The sequence below is a fragment of the Cryptomeria japonica genome, chromosome 5, assembly GCF_030272615.1.
Source record: "Cryptomeria japonica chromosome 5, Sugi_1.0, whole genome shotgun sequence".
Lineage (NCBI taxonomy): Eukaryota > Viridiplantae > Streptophyta > Pinopsida > Cupressales > Cupressaceae > Cryptomeria > Cryptomeria japonica.
In genome coordinates this window covers 153,023,340-153,044,921 of record NC_081409.1, presented here as the reverse complement: position 1 = coordinate 153,044,921, position 21,582 = coordinate 153,023,340, and positions in this window count along the sequence as shown.

Here is a 21,582-nt window from a genome sequence, read left to right as displayed (position 1 = left end):
TTCATAAGGAAAAGACAAATGCTCTTCATAGGATAGACATGGAACACATTATGCACAAGACAAACCGATATGAGTGATTTTTCACCTATCTATTCAACATGTTATTGTTCCTTCCATTATGATGAATAGTGTTGATGTGCACATCCTACAATTCTTGAAATCAATCATCTAGACCTTACTATAACGCAATAGGCCTCTTTCCAAGGGTGACAAGGATAAGCCTTGGAGGCATCAACTCTCATCACAACTTTTTTGTGCTTCAAATTTTGCATGTAATTATGAGTTCGAGGATTTTGCAATAATCTTTATAACATATGATGTAAATGGTCATTATGTTGGTACACACGTTGAAGAGGATTTTCAAAAGTCTAAGACATATGTGGCATAGAGTGGAGCATATCATGTGCTTTAATATTGGACAATGAATTATTGATTGATGATTTATTGACTGAGGCATTTTGGTTTTCACTAATAAATAATTTTTAATAACTTTATACAAGTTAGTATATTTACTATTGTAATTTATACTTAACTATATTATAATACATTTTTTTTATGATATACATGATTATTAGTCTTTAGTTTTTTATGAATATGTATATTTTGAACCTTTAACATTAGGACACATTTATGGTATTACTCAATTTAGAAACTCTAATCTAGTAAAGTTTTACTATGTTTTTAATAATTTTATATATTATTAATGTTACGTACATTGAAGTAAGATATTGTTGTTCTTGTTTTCAATTGATGATGTCAACACATACTCCTAATATTTATGGACCAATGGAGATAGGCATTATTGTAGTAGTTTTACCTTCTATTCCCCTCACAAAGGTACGAAAGAATAATGTAAAGGTCATTATGTATGAGCATAGGAGGTTTCATCAGTGGAGGAGAGTTTTCAATTATAATATTGATTTTCCATCATCCCAATAGAGCTCAAAAGGCACTAATTGTTCAATTCCAGTCCACGGATTTTATGTTTGGACATTTTTTTGTATGTCTTCATGGCATGTAGATGTATATTTGTATTTCGACAATGTATCATTGTATAACTATATTAATTTGTATGCATATTTTTGTATTTATTGATATATACCATTGTATGCTTAATAGACATTCATCATATAACTATATGAAATTTTAGGCATTGGGTAAGTTTACAAAGACATGACACAATTAAGATGCCACTTTTTAATTTTTCTTCAAAATGAGCATTTGAGGCCCGTGCTAAAATTGTGCTCACCAAATTTGGTTTGTGCCAAATGGCTCAAAATTACCAAGCCTTAGGCTTGGTGAATTCAAAGTAGTTAGTTTAGCAAGCACCAAACCCAAATGCATTTTTAATTTGTGGATTTTAATTTTCCACAAAATGCCAAAAATGCATTTACATTTGGCTAGTGCCAAATTTAGTGAGCGCCAAATTTGGTGCTAGCCATATAAATGCATTTTTAAAATGCTAGAGCCAAATTCTCTACATTCGATCAAATCCTCTTTCTTTTCTAGTCTCCCTCATCTATGTATATTACATAAACAATATTATATACATGGAATATAATATTTAAGTATGTTACATTTCAACATGTCTTTTTCATTTCTTATACTTTGTTATATTTCATGTATATATTGGTAGGATGTTTGAGAGTGGTTTTAGATCTCTAGGAGTTAAAATATAGATTCTAGGTTAGAGAATCTGATAAATTTTTAGATAGTCAAATTTTAGTAATCAGCAAGCTTCTATCGACATTCTCCTGCTTTCTCTATCTCACTCTCTTTATCTACCCCAAACTCTAGACTTGGGTATGTGCAAGATCATGAGGGGCCAAAAAGTGGCGATATGAAAAAAAATTGCCTTCTCCACTCGCCAAAAACCGCGAAAAATATGTGTTGAATTTTTGCTTGGCTTGGATGTTAGCACATTTAGCCATGTCACAATACAAACCATATTGGATATATGATATTATTAAAATTTTCTATTATATAATTTATAATATATAATATATGATATAATATATAACATATTATATGTTATATAATATATCATATAATATATATTATATAATTTATAATATATAATATATGATATAATATATAACATATTATATGTTATATAATATATCATATAATATATATTATATAATATATCATATAATATATATTATATAATATATCATATATTATATATTATAACATATATAATATATAATATCCTCTTTCCCCATTTCTGTTTATACTTCTAGCTGAGTCTTTTAGCTGGGCTATTAAGGCTACAAAATTGAAAGACCTTTGGTTAGGGGTGAAAATCTCGAGAGTATCAGGATCTATATCACACTGTATATTTGCAGATGATACCTTGTTATTTGGTCAAGCCTCTATGTAGGAAGCTTTGGTCATAAATGAAGTTATACGGAATTATGCCTCTTTTTCAGGACAAAAAGTAAATTCTGAGAAGTCAAAAATCTTCTTTCTTCACACCCTGTAATTAATCCAATCTAGATTATTGTCTTTTTGGGGTTTTGAGCCTAGCATACTTCCATGTACTTATCTGGGTATTCCTTTCTTTATTAAACAGGATAATTTAAGCTTTTGGGATAAAATCATTTCGGCCATCTCAAAGAGAATTCTTTCTTGGAACCATAGGTGGCTGAGTCTAGCCGGGAAAATTGTTCTCATTAAGTCTATGCTGAATGCAGTTCCTATTTATCTTATGTCAGTATTAAGATCTCCAAAGGATGTGTTCGTAAGCTTGCAAGATACTCTAAGGTCTTTTCTTTGGAGTAGCAATAAAGATGGGAGGAAAAAACTTGCTCTGGTGGCATGGGATAAAGTTTGTTTGCCGAAGGACCTAGGGGGTACAGGGATAAGAAATCTAAAAAAGCAAAATTTAGCCTTGGGGGCTAAATTGGTTTGGAAATTGTATGAGAAGTCCGATTCTTTATGGGCCCAAATTATGTTTGCTAAATATCTTAATAATGGTCCTAGGGAGTATATTTTTCAGATTTCTAATTTACCTTCAGGATTAGTTATGTGGAACTTCATGTGTAAATGCAGATCTATTATTTTGCCTAATCTCTCTTGGATTGTCCATAAAGGCACAAAGGTTAGATTTTGGGAAGAAAGGTGGAATGGTCATCCTCCATTACGAAGTCTAAGGAATTGGTCCCCCCTGATATCCATTCTTTCTTCCCTTTCAGGAACCTCTGTGGCAGATTACTTTGACATAATATATAGTGGAAATGTGAGGTTGGCTAAATGGAAGTCGATTGACTTTTTGGTTATTGATCATGATCTGAAATTGCAGTATACCAAGGTCCTGAGTGAGAGGGTGGTTATTCTCTTTGATGATGAGGATGAACTGGTTTGGACTAAGAATATTTCTGGCAAATATATGGTGAGGGATGGTTATAATTCCCTTATGAAAAATAATGATCTCCCTTCTTGGTCTTATAAGCTTTTTTGGCACCCGACCTGTTTGGCAAAAACCGATGCTTTTTCTTGGTTGGCAGTTCAAGATAGGGTTCTCACAGGTATGAGATTGGATAGGATGGGTATCACTATTGCCTTCACATGTGTGTTATGTAAAAAAAACTTGGAATCCTCTTCCCATCTTTTTTTACATTGTGACTTTACATATCAATGTTGGCAGTGGTTGTTTGATAAATTGAATTTGGCATTTGTTATGGGAAAAGATCTGATTACCTTCTTTAGTTCTTGGCCACTTTTGTTTACTTCATCCTTTTATGTGTGTTTGTGGGTTATTTCTCCATCTATTTTAATTTGGAATATTTGGTTAGAGTGTAATAACAGGATCTTTAGAAACACTAGCTCTTCTCTTCTAGAGGTTCTACTGAAGATTGAATCATCCATTTCTTAGGTTGCTTTGTCTTATATTAGCAGGAACTTGGAAAATCTCACTTCCTTTTCACATTGGGATAGTAGGGTGACTAGAGTTTGGAGCATGTTATCTGCCCTTCCCTCTCATGGATCAATTTTGAAAAAGGGTGATGCCTTAAACAAAAGAAAGTTGGCCTCTTGGAAACCACCTCCTCTTGGTAAGTTTAAGTTGAACTTTTATGGTGCCTCTCATGGAAATCTTGGTTTAGCTGGGGTAGGTATGGTGATTTTTGATCATCACACTCATATTATTCATGCTAGGTGTCATGCAATTGGTATTCAGTCTAATAATTTTGCTGAATTTAAGGCTTTGTCTTTGGGTCTGGAATTGGCTATTTCCCTAGGAATTAAAGACCTCATTATTAAAGGGGACTCATTGGTGATCATTCAGAGTGTGTTAAAAAGGAAATCTCATTGTTGGCAACTTCAATATCTTCTTGATCTTATTATTTAGCAATTGGAATTCTTTGATTCTTTCTTCATTACTCAATGTTATAGAGAAATTAATAGAGTAGTAGATTTTTTAGCTAATCTTGCTATTGACAGTAATGCTATTCTTCATGATGTAAGCTCTGTTGAATTTATTGTTTCAGTTTTGGAATTCTTGCAATAACATGAGGTTTTCTTGGTCTTTGACTTTTGAAAAATTGACTCTCTATTTCCAGTCAGGATAGGCATGTTTATTGTTTATGTTTAGCTGGTAATTTGGCTTTGTATGTGGGAATTTGTTATCATATATATAGTTTGGTTGCGAGCTATCATAAGCAATAAGGGTGACTATGTTTATTGGCTTTTAGAGTAACGGTATGGTTTGTTCTTTTTACTTCTAAAAGTTTTTTGAGAGTGGCAGCTTGCTTTGCTTATTGTTTTCTCTCAATTTTTTTTTCAAGTTGTTCTCACATGAGGCGTATTGATTTCATGGTTCGATAAATGTGACGTGCCATGCCCTTTCATATAATGATTATTGTTGTATTGTTTTTCAGCTTCGATGGTGATATTTTGGTACTTCTCACAGAGGTGATTATGAGGTTTAATCATTATTTATTTCTTGGCTTATTGTGGTTCACTCGAGATGCATCTCTTAAAATGATTTTTTGGATAGTTGCTTTTTTCACATGAGCGGATCATTCATTATGAGTCACCCAGTGAAGGGATTTTAACCTCATCCTTGTTAGGAGCTATACCCTGTTAGGAGTAACCTTGCTAGAGGATTTAAACTCAAATTAATGAGCCACCTAGTGAAGGGATTTACAATATCAGGCCTGTTAGGACCTACCCGGTTAAGGGATTTTAATACCGCTGCAACTGTTAGGGAACAACAGGTAAATGATTTGATTAATAAACTCTTTCTTGCTAGTACATACCCATTTCAGCTCCAATCTGCTTCACACATGCATACATCTCAATCTAGTTTGACAGACTCTCCTTCTCTGATCATCGACACACTAAACCTTCTCAAACTTGACCTAAATACACTTTACAATTAGGTCCGTTACACAACCCTAACCAAATTCAAAATATATTGAATTTATATCATATATCATATCATATCATATCATTACAAGTCATTACAAATTATCAAACATATCATTACAACAAATTTCAAGACAATTACAGCCATTGAATGATCATAACACATCACCATATATCAATCTGATAAGCTATCAAACCCTTAACACATTCTGCTAAGCACTAAGTAATGAACATGATAAGATTCACCGCCAAACCATAAATCATTATCGATTAAAGATCTTGACATTGGTTCTCAAACCCTGCATTGAATATACAACAATCAATCATAAACATCTTGAGCCGTTTGCATGATGAATTCATATGGCTTGATAAACCCCATAAAATTACCAAGCAGTCAATCCATACTATAACTAGTTTGGCTGAAACCGATGAGGTACCCAACCTGAGAAAGGTTTCAAATGAAACTGTCATAGCTACCACTGGATCAAAGTTTGACAACAGAGTCATGACTGTAAATGATATTTTGGAGAATGATGTGAAGTTTTCTTCTATGGTGGTCAGATACAAGGTCTATCAATCTAGCCGGTACAACTCTATCTCCAGTACCGCCATCTACTCCACATATCAGATGCTTAAATAAGACAAGAGGTATGATTTGTGCACGACACTTCTAAATGAATTATTGAGCAATCTAAAGAAGATAAAGTAGGACAAAAAGAACACTTTTAAATATGGTACACTCCTTATTTGCTTGGCACTATACTTCTTGCAAGAGATACTCGGTATAAATGGCAAGGTCCAATGGGCCTATGATAGACTGGTGGCCATGCAGATCAAGGAAGGTTTGTGGGGAATTGGTGATGCTACTATGAGGATATCTTCCCTCTGAGGATACTTCAAAACCTTCCAAGCCTCAATGAAGAACAAGGAAATAATTCCTAAGGAGGTGGTTGAGAAGTATGAGAAAAACATTTGCTTCATGGTGGATAAGGATCAATGCTTGATGGAAGCAATGGAGTCGCAAATTGTTTGGATCATGCCCATGCGGTATGAAGTTGACTCCATTATACTTGAAGCTTATGCACAACATCTTCGGAGTCAACCGGTGGATCCCAGGGAAGGGAGGTTTGGGACATTTAAAGAAAAGGACCTTAGTTTGCACCAACAGTTCACTGCTCTTGCTTGGAAGAGAAAGGTAACAAAGATGGAAGAAGAAGTAGCTGCTTAAATGGGCTTCACCAAGGAGGAGGTGAAGAAGGCTAGAGATAAATATGCTCAGAAGGAGGCAACTAGGTTTGTTCTTGCTTCAGTGGCACAACCTGCAAAGCCTACCCCATTTGGTAAAGGTGTGCTAAAACAAAAAGAAAAAACCTAAAAGAACCTATGTTGCTGTACCTTTGGTGGCCTCAGAAATGGAATATGAGGAAGAAGAAGGAAGAGAAAAGAAAAGAGGTGAGTTTTTCAGACAGGTGAGAAAGCCTCAATGCGGTGGAGCTCAACCTAACAAAAAGTCCAAGTCAGATCTTGCTCCCTCTGGAAGACCCCAAAGAAGCAGACAGGTCAAAAGTCAATTGGACAAGGACCTTGAATCTGGAAATATAGAAGGTAAGTATATAATAATTCCTCCACTATCAATAGACCGGTTGATATATGAGATATTAGTGGATGGAAATTTGAAGAATCTTCAAGCAAATTTTGACAATTTTGATGATGGTGATCAAAAAAAGGGTAGAGGAAGCCGTAGTATTGTGTTTACACAATTTTAGTAAGACATTGATTGAGTTAGAGAAGTGCATTCCAAAGGACTTGTACAATATTATAGACACTAGAAGGATGAATGCAAGTAAAATGGATAGAGAGATGAAGGAGAGAGAACTTGTAAATAGATGTACATGTATAACTCATGAAGCCAATAAAAATGAATTCAGAAGCAAAAACAGAATAAATAGGTTAATGATTGGTAATGTTGAGGAGGTGAGAAAAGAGACAGATGAAATTTGGAAGAAAATCATTCAGAATGACCCTTTGTATAAAGATGCCTTTAAATCATCTCAGCCGGAAGACAAATGAGGTGATTCTAGAAGTTAGAAGGTTGAAACTTAGTCTGGGGATCAACCAGAAAACCAAGGTAGCATCATAGTTGATGCCGAGACAGGTGACAATCCTCTGGTGACTGACATCACTATAGCCCCTGAGATTCAACAGAAGGATGCTGAGTCAAGAGAAGCTGAGACAACTAAGGTGGATAGAGGCAAAGGCATAGCTGATCCAAAAATTTCCACTCCTCCGGTAACAACAATTTAACCCTAGATCAATCTTGATGGGTTAGTTGATCTTGGCAAGTTATCTCCTGCAGAGAATCTTATGCTTGCTGCTGCAGTCCAAGCTCAAGCCAGCCAAGACCTGGTGAAATCTGAAATTGAAGATAAGAAGTTAATTTTGATGTCCATTGATGTTTTGCAGAAGGTGGCTACAAATGTACAACTAGATTCAAATAACAGCCCCTCCGGTAAATTGACTAGCAATGTAAATAGAAATTTTGACTCTTTGGAGAAAATGACTACACGGAAAGTTTTGGACAAATTTAAGCAAGTGAGAAAATATACATTCTTGAAAATGATTGAAGATGACAGTGTGACATTGAATAAGAGACTATAGAGCATTTTTGACACATTGTTAGAAGTCGGTAAACTGTTCAAATCTTGTCTCATTTTGCCTAAATTCACCTTTGATATTAATAAAAGAATAAATGACTACTAGGGCAATCTCGCAAGTATCTCACAATCTTTTTATCCTAATATATCACTAACTAAGAGAATTGAAGGACAAATTATAGCTTTGAATGATCAGATCTCTGATTTTTAAGCTGATAAGGAGAAAGTTTTGAGGAAAGTGGGTGAACTCCAGAACCTGATTGTTGTTTGGATAGATACCATGCCAAGGAATAAGGCAGATTTTATGAAGGAAATGGCTCGACCTGTACCATCAGACTTGAGAGAGTTAGAAATTCATGCCACTGTATTCAATGCATTTATTACAATTTTGGATAACCTAAAGAGTGGGTGGGATACCCATCTAGGATTTTTGAAGACTACCTATGCTGACCTATTGAAATATTTGTAAAGTATATATCAAGAGTATATCAGTTTTGGGTAGCATCCCATCTTTGACATTGTTGTCAAAGGGGGAGAGATAAGGTGAAACATATACATACTAATTGTGTATAGAACGTATAGTCTGGTGTAGTGCAGATTCTTGGATTGTTGATCTAAGGGGGAGCCTTAGAATTATTTTATTCTTTCCTTTGGTGTATAGGTTTCAACATTTAGCCATTTTTCACAAGTGTTGCCATCAATTTCAAAGGGGGAAATTGTTGGCAATTGATAGTCATTTGGTGATTTCAGGTGACTTTCGATGGTTGATTGTTTGTTCAGGGTTGTTGTTGATGGAAAATCTTCACAACCCTTTATGGTGATTTGATTTGGCCATCTTGATTCATCTTATCCAGAAGTTGGTATTAACCGGTAGCTAGTTAACCGATAAAACAGAGTATTTTGGTAACGTGTTGGTCCGAAATGATTTCCAATGATTGCTGTGTTTTTGGTGATTGCTTTTGTGATCTCGGTGATTGGGAAGACCTTTAGGAAGTGTGTGTTATTGTGAGGATCTGGTTATTACTGAGAGGGGGGGTGAATCAATAATAACAATAAACTGAAATCTTTCACCAATCTGAAAACGCTTCTCAAAAAATAGTTAATAACCAGTACCGATAACTACTCAATCAATCACTTAAAGTAGATTTACCAAACTACTCATTCATGTGTTCATCAATATGTAAGCAATGTAATGATATCAAATCCACACATAAACAAATCAACCACCATATGAACACTGGTATTTTTCACATGAAAACCCAAATGGGAAAAACCACGGTGGGAATTGGCACCCACAAAATATTTGCACTCTTTCAGAATGCACCCTGTTAAAGGCCTAGCTTAGTTAGGAGCTTTACAATAATGCACGGTTGAGAGCAAACCCTGTTAGGAGTCACCCAGTGAAGGGATTTTAACCTCATCCTTGTTAGGAGCTATACCCTGTTAGGAGTAACCTTGCTAGAGGATTTAAACTCAAATTAATGAGCCACTTAGTGAAGGGATTTACAATATCAGGCCTGTTAGGACCTACCCGGTTAAGGGATTTTAATACCGCTGCAACTGTTAGGGAACAACAGGTAAATGATTTGATCAATACACTCTTTTCTTGCTAGTACATATCCATTTCAGCTCCAATCTGCTTCACACCTGCATACATCTCAATCTAGTTTGACAGACTCTCCTTCTCTGATCATCGACACACTAAACCTTCTCAAACTTGACCTAAATACACTTTACAATTAGGTCCATTACACAACCCTAACCAAATTCAAAATATATTGAATTTATATCATATATCATATCATATCATATCATTACAAGTCATTACAAATTATCATACATATCATTACAACAAATTTCAAGACAATTACAGCCATTGAATGATCATAACACATCACCATATATCAATCTGATAAGCTATCAAACCCTTAACACATTCTGCTAAGCACTAAGTAATGAACATGATAAGATTCACCGCCAAACCATAAATCATTATCGATTAAAGATCTTGACATTGGTTCTCAAACCCTGCATTGAATATACAACAATCAATCATAAACATGACTTTTGGTTCTCCAAAAATGATGCGGTACCTATTATATAATCATTATAATATCATAAGCATACATTCCAAACCACAACACCTAACTCAACATGGATCTCTACCGCAAGCATCTTCTTCTATGTTCCTGCTTACCGGTTCATTGCTACTTAGTAGTTTTGCTGTCCAACTCAATTCATTACCGATTAGGCTAAAATTAGATAAATTAGATGATATACCAAACATAAACAAACATGGTTGCTACCAATGATAATACAAATAGCTAATCATAGAGAATCATATCATAAGTATATCATCACCAACAGTCCATCGATATCCTCATATCATCCTTTACCGGTACATCATCATCTCTATCAGTTATGCCAATATGCCAACATTCTCTCCCTTTGGTATTGATGGCAACACTAAAATAATACAACTAAAACAATCAACTGATGACAAATATTAGGAGCTCATCATACCATGTTATAGTGATCTGTGCTTCACTTGATCTTCTCCTCCTTTGCATTACTTCTCCCTATCATTATTCTTCTCCTTGTCATTGTTCTTCTCCCCCTTTGACAACAATGCCAAAGATGCAAAGGTATCTTCTGTCTTTATTTCTGCTGCTTCATCTCTGCTGCTCCCCCTGAGGTGTAGCCCACTTGTCATCAATCCATAGTGAAAGATATTCAAGAAGTTGTTGGCATTATTGACATTAAGTTGTCATTGATGTCAACCGGTTTGGCAAGGTCATCAGTAAGTAAGAAGTGGTGACTGGTATGATGGCAATACACATGAGAGCGAGCAGATAGAAGGAAGGCTATCATTACTTATGACTTGTGTCATCTACCGGTAAAGAAGGCTTACTGGTAAAGAAGGCTTACCGGTAAGGCACAAACAAAGAGGAAGGTTGTTTGTTTGTTATGAAGGCACAACAACCGGTGGACAAAACAATGATGATTTTTGATGGTCATACCGATAAGGTGAACTAAACTGGTAGTCTACCTTGGTCAACAAATAATGTCAAACCGACATAGAAATCCAAGAAGAAGTGGATGTCGACAAGCATGACAACTAGATACCAGGTGGAGGGATTACACAGGTCGGTGGAGTGTACATTGACGTAGCAAATCTGCAAGAAGGTCGACTTTAATGAGGAACTCGCAAGTCACGGAGGATGCCAGAGGATTGTGGCTCAAGGAAGGAAAGCTGGAAAAACAACTGAACTGATCCTGCAAGAAGATTTGATCTTCGTACCCATTTGGTGAAGGAAATATCAAGCCATAAATGGTGAATGACAGAGAAAAGTAGAAAAGCATGGTGTAGACTTCTAGATTTAGAAAATGCACATTGGAATGCAAAGCTTTGTTGGTGATTGATCGATGTCAAGAAGATCTTATCCCTGGAAAAGAAGATTAAATCAAATTGGAATTGGATCAAGTTGGAGAAGGAAAAACCTAACACGACAGTGATTGAATGTGTTCTTGGTAGGAATCCACGATTATAAATACATGAGCACGAAACAAAAAAGGTTGATGCTTGAGGAGAAGAAGAAGAGCAAAGAGAGCGTAAGTGTAGAGAAGAATCATCTCCCTTTTCTAATAAAGTTTCCGAGTGAGTTAACAAGCAAACCGGTGAGAGGGTTTAACCAACAGTGATTGAGTATCGGTATAACTGTAGCGAGTCCAATAGTTGAGAAAACCAACGAGGTGTAGTTGAGCAAGGCGACATCCAAGTGTGACACAGTGAGTTGTGAGGCTATGAGAGAGAGAGAGAGAAGAGAGGCCAAGAATAAGAGAGAGTGATTTCATAATCGGTTGTGTTAGATCCAGTAAAGAAGAGAAGAATTTCAACCGACAGTAACCCATTTGATCAAGAGTTGCAAAACTCATTTGCAACAAGAAGCTGTAACTGCATCAAAATTGTATTTTCAAGATACATCACCAAGTTGGAGCTTGGTGCAGGGGTTAGTGATCCTTGGGTTGGTGCCCTAAATTAGAAGGGGTTGGTGCTCCTTGGGTTGGTTCCCTAAATCTTTATAATTCAATGTTTCACTTGTGAGGTTGGATTGGAGCAGTAGTCTCCAACAACATTTATCATCGAGTTTTTTCCCACATTGGGTTTTCCTTGTACATCTGGTGTTGTGTGTTGCATCTGTTTGTTTCTCTTCTTTGGTTTCCTCATTTTCTTTACTAGTTTGATTGTTTAGTGCTCAGGTTAACAACCAATATTCTAAGGTTGCTTTAAAAGGGACAAGAATTTAGGAACCACTGATTCACCCCCCTGTCAGTGGTACATTGTGTTCAACAAATTTCCATTGGATTGGTGCATCACTGGCATCCTAGTTGATCTTGTGTAGGGGTATAACCCCTAGCTTTCCTATGAGATATTCAAAGTAGCCTTAAGCAATGGCTTAGTGAATATATCTGCCAACTGCTCCTTACTTGACACATGCTCCAATCTCACTTTCTTTTCCTGTACTCTTTCTCTTAGAAATTGATACTTCAATTCAATATGTTTAGTCCTAGCATGCAATACCAGGTTCTTTTAAATGTTTATAGCACTAGTTATTATCACACTACATGATCACCGGTTCTGTCATATCCTCCTTGAATCCTTCCAAGAAAATTCTCATCCTTATAGCTTGTGTACAATTCATGGATGCAACTATATACTCTGCTTCTGCTGTAGACTGAGAAATACAAGTTTGTTTCTTACTGGTCCAAGATACTAGTCTTCCTCCTAAAAATAATGCTCCACTTGTTGTGCTTTTTCGGTCATCTACATTACCTTCCCAATCTGCATCAGTGAATACCTGCAAAGAAATTTTTTCTTTGTATGGATACCATAATCCATAGTCAACTGTCCCTCTAAGATATCTAAATATTCTCTTCACTATTGTCATATGTGTCTCCTTAGGGCTCTTCTGAAATCTTGCTACTAAACTAACTGCATGGACAATATCTGGTCTAATATGAACAACATAATGAAGTTTCCCAATCATAGATCTGTATTCCTTCTCATCCATTCAGGGTGAATCATCTTCTTTTGACAATCCGCAACCTATAACCATAGGTGTTCCAATCAATTTATAGTCTTCCATTCCAAAAGTCTGTAATGCTTCCTTCACATACTTAGACTGACTGATAAAAATTCCACTTTCCACCTATTGGACCTGCAAACCAATGAATTTTTTTATCTCACCTATGAAAGACATCTCAAACTCCTTTTTCATCTCTTTTGTAAAAGTCATACACATATCATCATTTCCTCCAAATATGATGTCATCAACAAATACTTTTACAATCAACATCTTATCTTCTTCAGTCTTCAAATAAATATTGCTATCCTCACTAGTTCCCTAAAATCCAATCTTTATCAAATGTGAATGAAGCCTTTCAAACCATGCCCTTAGTACTTGCTTTAACCCATATAATGCTTTATTCAGTTTGCATACCATATCCTTATCTTCTGACAATGCAAACCCATCCGGTTGTTCAATATACACCTCTTCTTCAAGAATACTATTCATTTGGTAAAATTGTCTGATATTAATCCGCGAAGGGTTAATTATTTTTCTATCTATGAGGGATATTTATGGAATGAGTGCTTGTTATGGGATAACCAGGGAAGGGTGATTTTATTCACCTCCCCAATAGGGTAATGATGGCCATCATATTTATTTATTTATTTATCTCCCTGCCATAACACATGTAGTTAGTTCAACTAGGATGGGTTGTTAGTTCTACATGATTGCCTAGGATTCCTTTACTGCCAGTTGGTACCGACTTGCTAGGATACTCCGTCGTGAGGGACGAGAGCTTATCAAGAGCACGGGGAAGCTTACGCTTCATTTGGTTGGGCGGATAAGACGCCTAGGTCATATTTCGTCATCCGGTTTGTGAGAGGAGGTTATCTGGAGGTCAAACGAAGGTGACACATTCGGAGACAAAGAAAGTCAGAGATTCCGTAATAATTAAAGATGTATATTTTATTTCATTGTAAGACCAGAATGGTCGCATGTAGAGGTTATGAAAAATGACCTATAAGGTCACATGATGTAAAGTGACAAGAAGTCACCATGCAATGTAACTAACAAAGAAAAGAGGAGAAAAGACTACTAACATACTAACCCACTAACATGCATGGTTTATTTATTTTTTGATTAGATTAGTTTTCATTCATGCATGCATGCATGGTCATATTTAATTATCTGTTAGTTGACTTGATTATGTGATTTTGCATGTTAATCTATCACATAATAACTCACGCATACGATTTACGCTACACATGTGTACACGTAACTCGACTTCGTAACTGATTATGGTTTGCATTTTATTCGATCCTCATGCGTAATTTTACTCATGTCATTTTTGACATGCACATTTAATTTCCACATGTTATTTTTGAGATGGATGGTTGTTTAGTTACTTATCTATTACTTGCATGTGCAAAAATGGTTAATCTAAATTTTTAATTATAACTGTGAGTTTAAGTTTGGTATTAGAGCCTAGGGTTTAAAAACTAGGACCTTGAGCCTTCTATGCTAAGACTTAGTTTGTTGACTTTCAAGATATCTAATAGGCCAACATGGTGCAAACAAGGAACAAAGTTGGACCTAGAAATAGTGGACCCAACAATAATGAGAGGTTGGAATAGATATTTGAACTACTCAACCGTCAGGGAGCTCGAATGAATAGTATGGAACAAGATATATAGAGGGTTCTTAATGGGAATCCTAGGATTGAGTTAGATGAAATACCCAGAGTAGAGGAAGTGAGACTACCCAGGGTGGAAGTGGAACCTCCTAGAGGCAGAATATCAGAAGAACTAGGAAAAGACCTTAAGAAAGTGACCCCACCAAAGTTTGACGGGAAAACCATAGGTGACAGTGTAGAGGCATGTATCATAGAGATGGAGAAGTACTTTCTGCTTAGAGACTTATCTAATGAGACTAAAGCTATATGGGTTGCCTACCAACTCTCAGGAGAAGCAACTACTTGGTGGGACAATGAGAGAGCACAACATAACTTTCAACCCGGAGAACTTACTTGGAACCTTTTCCTTCAAATTTTTCGAAGCAGGTGGCTCCCACAACACTTCTTCAATAGTAAGATAAAGGATTTTCAGAAACTAACTCAAGGAAACATGAGAGTGACTCAATACTGGGAAAAGTTCTCACACTTGCTAAAGTATGTGCCACAATACTAGACAAATGAGAACTTTAGAATTCGCAAGTTCATCTTAGGATTGCGACCACAAATAGGAGCATAAGTGGAAATGTATAGTCCAGAGACCATAGCAATAGTATTTGAGAAGGTAACTATGCAAGAACATAAGCTAATACAGATATATGAAGCTATAAATAACAGAAACTCGGAGTTCAAGAAGAGAAAGTTTTTGAACAATAATCTGAAGGGTGGAGCTCAACATATCAAGAACATGAAGAGGAACAATACTGGGGACAATAAGGGTCAGAAATTCAACAATAGAGGAAGCAATAATTATGGCAATAACAAGTAAAATGATAGAAATAATAATGGGAAGGATAAGCCAGAGTATAAGATGGGACCTAGAGGTGGATGTTTCATTTGCAGAGGAAAGCATTATGCTAATCAGTGTGATCAACTCACAGTGGAGAAAGGAAGAGAAAGACAATCACATCACCAGATTCATGCCGCAGTTGACAATCGTCAAGTAGACTTCCAAGCCTCACCTATCCAACTTGAAGGTAAACTTTTTGGTCATGCAGTTTCCATTCTTATAGATACAGGTGCTACAGAATGTTTTGTGGGTCCTAGAGTTGTATCTATGTTAATTGTTAAGCCTGGTTATATGTCTAAACCTTGGAATGTTCAATATGGGAACCAGGCAGAGCGGAGGGTAGACCAATGTTTGGCATGTAGTGAATTACTACTTCCCAACTTTCTCACTGAAGTAAATCTTTATGTAGCTCCATTAGGAAGTTATGATGTCATCTTAGGAATCAATTGGTTGACCGAGCATAAGGCTATAGTAAATTGTGAGGATAAACTTGTGGAGTGTTTTGATGACTTAGGCAATCAAGTAAAGATACAAGGGGATAAGAAGCCTTTGCAACTTAGACAAATTTTTGCAATGCAACTTAAGAGGGCCCAAAGGAAAGGTTGTGAAATTTACTCAGTGGACATTAAGGATCTAAGGGAGGATAACATGGGACTTGATACACACCCTATCCTTGGAGAGTTCCAAGATGTCTTCCCAGAGGAATTTCCAGGATTGCCACCTAAGAGGGAGTTTGATTTTACTATTGACTTGCACCCAAGGACTGAACCCCAATCTAAGGCACCTTAAAGGATGGAAACCACAGAGTTATACGAGCTAAAGGTATAGTTGCAAGAGTTAATGGACAAGGGTCTAATTAGACCAAGTGTGTCACCATGGGGAGCACCCATATTCTTTGTCAAGAAGAAGGATGGTACACTCTGCTTATGCATTGATTATAGAATGTTCAACAAAGTCACCATCAAGAATAGGTACCCACTCCCTAGGATTGATGAGTTGTTTGATCAAATGAAAGGTGAAAAAGTTTTCTCCAAGATTTATCTCAGGTCTGGTTACCATCTGCTTAGAATAAGGGATACAAATATACAAAAGACAACTTTTAGAACTTGTTATGGATATTATGAGTTTGTGGTGTTACCCTTTGGGCTGACAAATGCTCCTGCAACCTTTATGATCCTTATGAAAAATGTTTTTAGAGATTATTTGGATGACTTCATCCTGATTTTCATAGATGTTATCCTCATGTACTCTAGGTCTATTGAGGAGCATGAGAAGCAATTGAGAACAGTCTTGCAAAGACTAAGGGAACATAAGCTCTATGGTAAATTGTCTAAATGTGCCTTCTTTCAAAAGAAAATACACTACCTAGGGCACATCATTTCCAAGGATGGAGTCTTCGTCGATCCTGAGAAGATCAAGGCAATCACAAAATGGCCAGCCCCTTGAAGTGTTCTTGAGGTTTGCAGTTTCATGGGGTTAGCTGGATACTATAGGAAGTTTGTGGAAGGGTTCTCTAAGATTGTAGCTCCTATTACTACACTCCAAAGGAAGGGAAGAAAATTTGATTGGATGGAAGAATGTGAGCAAGCCTTCAACTTATTAAAACACAAGTTGACATCAACACCTATACTTACCATACCCGACCCAAATGGACCATTCACAGTTATCACTGATGCATTAGGAGAAGGAATAAGAGGAGTATTAATGCAAAATGAACAAGTGGTAGCTTATGAGTCCAGGAAGTTGAAGATACATGAAGTCAAGTATGCACCACATGATTTAGAATTGGCTGCTATTGTTCATGCCCTCCAAATGTGGAGACACTACCTTTTGGGTAAGCCCTTTGAGCTAAAGATTGATCATCATGGGTTGCAGTACATCTTTACCCAACCAAATTTGAATGCAAGGTAGAGAAGGTGGTTAGAGTTCTTAAGTGAGTACGATTTTAGGATAGATTACATCAAAGGGAAAGAAAATCGAGTGGCTAATGCTTTAAGCAGAAAAATACACCTAGCAATGATAGCCACCACCCGGACTACCTTGAGACATCAGGTGTTGGATAATCTTCAAGGGGATGAGGACTATGACTTAGTCTAAAATGCCTTAGAGAGTAATCCTTCTGACCATCGTTTTGATGGGTACCTATTGGAACCAGATGGACTTCTTAGATACATAAAGAGGATGTATATTCCCAATAAAAGGGGATTAAGGGATTTGATCTTAGAGGAGATGCATAACGCACCATATGTTGGACACCTTGGTGTGAATAAGATGGTTGCTGATATGAAACAGTTATACTTTTGGCCTAGACTTAAGAAGGATGTGGTAGCCTATGTAAGGCAATGTTTTGAATGTCAACGAGTCAAGGCTGAGCATATGCATTTGGTAGGGTTGTTATTTTCACACCATGTACCAAATTACAAGTGGCAAGTCATTAGTATGGATTTTATCCAGGGATTACCTATGTCCAGATATAAGCATCACATGATACTCATTGTGGTAGACAAATTGACCAAAGTAACTCACCTCATACCCAGAAATCTTAAGGATGGATCAGTAACCCTAGCACAAAAGTTTGTTAAAGATATCTTTCGGTTACATGGGGTACCTGAGACAATCTTTTTAGATAGGGATGTGAGAATGACTTCATGGTTTTGGAACACCTTGAATGCAGCTCTAGGGACAAGGTTGAACTTTAACACAACCTATCATCCTCAGACAGATGAATAGACTGAGAGGGTAAATCAGGTAGTAGAAGACCTATTAAGGATGTACTGTATGGACCAATAGTACAAATGGGAGGATTTTCTTGCCTTAGTGGTGTTTGCATATAATAACTCCTATCACTCCTATATAGGCATGGTACCATTTGAGGCTCTTTATGGACGTAAGTGTAGGACACTTGTTAGCTGGGACTAGATAGAAGATAGAGTTTTAGTTGGACCAAAATTACTCAAGGAGATGGAAGAACAAATGGTAACAATAAATGCTAGACTTAAGGAAGAAACTAATAGATAGAAGAGCTATGTAGATAAGAATAGGACCTTTCAACAATTTTCAGTAGGAGATAAGGTCTTTCTGAGAGTGAGACCTCAGAAGAGCTTTATTTCCTTTGGGGAATCTTCCAAATTGGCACCTAGATATGTTGAACCTTTTGACATCCTAAAAGTGGTTAATCCAGTTGCTTACCAACTTTCCCTACCACCAGCTCTTGCCCAGATCCACAATGTTTTTCACGTTTCATTGCTTAAGCCCTACCATCTCAATATAAATCATATCTTTGATTGACATTCACTCTAGGTACAAGACCCAGGGGTGGTGCTAGTGGAGCCTACTCGAATCATTGATAGGCGCACTATTAAGTTGTGCAAGAGAGAGATCTTGCAATATAAGGTCCAGTGGGATCAATATTCAGAGGACGGTGCTACATGGGAAAACACCGAGGATATTGAGCGTTCTTTCCCACATTTATTTTGATAGTCTCAGTTATTATTTTCATGCATGTTTTGTTTTGTAATAAGACATCAAGTCGATGTCTCTTCCTAGTGGGGAAGGATGTCACGACTCGAATTAGACCTTAGTTAGATTTATTTATTATGTTAGATACCTTTTGATTAACTTTTAATAATGATGGATGATATTATGTGGTTTAGTGACAATGATGATGGTTAGTTATTTTATGATGTTACTTTACAGTTATGATTAATAATACTTAATAATGATGTTTTATTGATATGATGTCATTATTTAATAATGATGAATAATATTGTTATGATATTTAATGATGTTAATACTTTGCTAGATTTTTTTTTATGTAATGGAATCTGATGATTTTTTTGTCAAGTATAAGTTGCAGGGTAATCGTCGAAGGCGGACATATGACCGAGAAGGGGTTTTTCTAGCTCGCCAGTAGCAACCTAAGTATTGGAACCCTGTGCAAAGTACCTAGTTAGATAAGCAATTAATAAATTAAATTATGGAGTCTAATATAAATTGATAAAATAAAATAAAATTATAATAATAAGGATAAATTATTAAATCAAGCTAGAAATTTATTTATAATATAATTATTTAAAAGAGAGTAAATAAATAAATTATTTGAGTAATTAAAAATAAATTTATTTGATAATTAAATTATAAAACATAAGAAAAAGCTAAAGATATAAATAAATACTAAAATTAGAGGACTAATTAAAACAAAGGATGAGATTAATTCAAGAAATTAATTAGTCTATTAGTTAATGAATTTAAATAAATGATCAAGGCATGCAAAAATACAATGTTGGAGTAAACTTATGTACTAAAAATATAGACGACATACGGGAGACTAATAATTAATTGCTTATGTTAGTTTCTTATGAGAGCACTAACAAAATATGGGAAAAATTTGATAATTGAAAATAAAATAACTTTAAAAAAAAAAAGGTTGTTGTATTTGGAAAGTCTTTATAGTGGTAAATTCTAACTTCAAGATTGATTTAAGAATTTTTAAGAAAAGAATAAAAGAAATAAAATATTTAATATATATATAAAATTATCTGACATTAATCTGTGGAGGGTTAATTATTTTTCTGTCAATGAGGGATATTTATGGAACGAGAGTGCTTGTTATGGGCTAACCAGGGAAGGGTGATTTTCTTCACCTCCCCAATAGGGTAATGATGGCCATCATATTTATTTATCTCCCTGTCATAACACATGTAGTTAGTTCAACTGGGATGGGTTGTTAGTTCTACATGATTGCATAGGATTCCTTTACTGCCAGTTGGTATCGGCTTGCTCGGATACTCCATCGTGAGGGACTGGAGCTCATCAAGAGCACTGAGAAGCTTATGCTTCATTTGATTGGGCAGATAAAACACCTGGTCATATGTTTGTCATCTGGTTTGCGAGAGGAGGTTATCTTGGTGAAACGGAGGTGACACATCCAGAGACAAAGAAAGTCAAAGATTCAAGATAAAATTTTATGTAATAATTAAAGATGTATATTTTATTTCATTGTAAGACTAGGATGGTCGCATGTAGAGGTTATGAAAAAGGGCCTATAAGATCACATGATGTAAAGTGACAAGAAGTCGCCATGCAATGTAATTGACAAAGAAAAAAAGAAGAAAAAAAGCTACTAACATACTAACCCACTAACATACATGATTTACTTTCTTAGATTAGTTTTCATTTACGCATGCATGCATGGTCATATTTAATTATCTGGTACATTATTTAATTATGATTTTTTTCATGTTAATTTAATTCGTAATAATTTCATGCATACGATTTACGCTACACATGCGCACACATAACTCGACATCATAACTAATTATGGTTTGCATTCTATTCGGTCCTCATGCGTAATTTTAGTTTGTTATTTTTTGCGTGCACATTTAATTTCTACATGTTATTTTTGAGATGCATGGATGTTCAGTTACTTATCTATTACTTGCATGTTGATAATTATTGCTTTTGCATGTGCAATAATGGTTAATTTTAATTTTTAATTAAAACAGTGAGTTTAAGATTGGTTTTACTAAGGTTAGGACAAGCGGGTCCTTACATTACCCTTCAAATTTACACTATATTTTAGGATTGATTATATCCCCATTCATCCTCATATGTTCTAGGGTTCATTTAGCCTTATCCTTGACCTTTTACTTCACCAAGTCATCAAATTTATCTATCATATTCCAATGCTTCTCACTAGCTTTAGACCACATGTTAAAATTTAGGTAATTTATTCAAGATGTGAGTGCCATGTATGGACATCCACATGATGTACGAGCATCCCACAACTTTAAAATAAACTTAAATATTGGTTCCTATCTAGATACTTACTTTAATGCTCATATATTTAAAAGATACCCTCTACACTCAAATATGACCCTTGAACTTCAAATGAACCCTTTTGAAATGCTATTATTTTTTATTTTGGCTTCCTCTTTAATAAAAAAAGTTGTCTCTTAGCTATGCTTGGCT